We start from the raw sequence: 2,180 nt of genomic DNA, 5'->3' as shown, positions 1-2,180 counted from the left end.
GCAGTTTTAATATAATTTCTTTTAATGGAGCAAGGTATAGTAGGTACTCCGGGGTCTCCAAGTTTCTTTGGTATTCCACCCTTAAAAGTATAATTAGCAAGCATGGTGGAAATCTCAGCTTCCGGTATCTTTCTTTTATTAGTAATGATATCCTTCACATATTTAGCATAAGGGTTTGTTTTGAGCACATCATTTAATCTCATACGCAAAAAGATGGGCCTAATCATTTCAGCAAAGCGCTCAAAATCCTCATCATCCTTTTTCTTGGATGGTTTCGGAGGAAAAGGCATGGGTTTCTGAACCCAAGGTTCCCTTTCTTTACCATGTTTCCTAGCAACAAAGTCTCTTTTATCATAACGTTGATTCTTTGATTGGGGGTTATCAAGATCAACAACAGGTTCAATTTCTACATCATTGTCATTACTAGGTTGAGCATCATCATGAACATCATTGTTAATATTTTTACTAGGTTCATGTTCATTACCAGATTGTGTTTCAGCATCAGACATAAAAATGTCATTTGGATTATCAGGTGGTTCAGCAATAGGTTCACTAGAAGTTTGCACAGTTCTATCATTTTTCTTTTTCTTCTTTTTAGAAGAACTAGGAACATCAATATTATTTCTTTGAGAATCTTGCTCGATTCTCTTAGGGTGGCCTTCAGGATACAAAGGTTCCCGAGTCATTCTACCAGTTCTAGTAGCCACTCTAACATCATAATCATTTTTCTTACTATTCATTTCATTAAGCACTTCTTTTTGAGCTTTAAGTACTTGTTCTACTTGAGTGGTGACCATAGAAGCATGTTTGCCAATAAGTTTAAGTTCACCTTTAATATCAGCCATATAATCACCCAAGCGTCTAATCATATAAGCATTTTCTTTTAATTGTCTACCAAAATAAGCATTGAAGTCATCTTGCTTATACATAAAGTTATCAAACTCATCCAAGCATTGACTAGCAATTTTAGTAGGAGGGACTTCAGCTTTATCATATCTATAGAGAGAATTTACCTTTACTACCTGTGTCGGGATATCAGGATCAGGAGGTTCTTTAGTAAATAAATAATTGAGATCATAAGTTTCTTCAACAGGCGATGAATTAAGACCATGTATTTCTTCAATAGGAGGTAAATTCTTAACGTCTTCAGCTTTAATACCTTTTTTCTTTCATAGCTTTCTTTGCCTCTTGCATATCTTCAAGACTGAGAAATAAAACACCTCTCTTCTTCGGAGTTGGTTTAGGGATAGGCTCAGTAATTGGAGCAGGAGCTCGCTCAGGAGGTGACTCAGGAGGTGCCCAATTATTTTCATTTGTCAACATATTATTCAATATAATTTCAGCTTCATCTGGTGTTCTTTCCCTGAAAAGAGAACCGACACAACTATCCAGGTAATCTCTGGAAGCATCGGTTAGTCCATTATAAAAGATATCAAGTATTTCAGGTTTCTTAAAAGGATGATCAAGCAAAGCATTAAGTAACTTGAGAAGCCTCCCCCAAGCTTGTGGGAGACTCTCTTCTTTAATTTGCACAAAAGTTGTATATTTCCCTCAAAGCAGCTTGTTTCTTATGAGCAGGGAAATATTTAGCAGAGAAGTAATAAATCATATCCTGGGGACTACGCACACAACCAGGATCAAGAGAATTAAACCATATCTTAGCATCACCCTTTAATGAGAACGGGAATATTTTGATTAAATAGAGGTAACGTGATCTCTCATTATTAGTGAACAGGGTAGCTATATCATTTAATTTAGAAAGATGTGCCACAACAGTTTCAGATTCATAGCCATAAAGCGGATCAGATTCAACCAAAGTAATTATATCAGGATCAACAGAGAATTCATAATCTTTATCAGGAACACATATAGGTGAAGCAGCAAAAGCAGGATCGGGTTTCATTTTATCTCTAAGTGATTCTTTGTTCCATTTAATTAATAACCTCTTAAGCTCATATATATCTATCTTTGCAAGCTAAAATCGCTAAAGAGGCATCATGATCAAATAAATAACCCCAGGAATAATAGGCATATTTTCATCATCACTATCATCATCGTATTAAGATTCAATAATTTCTTTTTCTCTAGCCCTAGCAATTTGTTCTTCTAGAAAATCACTAAGTGGCACAGTAGTATCAGGCATAGAAGCAGTTTCATCATAAGTATCATGCATAGCAGAA

Source organism: Triticum urartu, chromosome 1A (assembly GCF_056163025.1).
Source record: "Triticum urartu cultivar PI428250 chromosome 1A, HENAU_Tu73, whole genome shotgun sequence".
Taxonomy (NCBI): domain Eukaryota; kingdom Viridiplantae; phylum Streptophyta; class Magnoliopsida; order Poales; family Poaceae; genus Triticum; species Triticum urartu.
Note: the sequence above shows the minus strand (reverse complement) of the source record.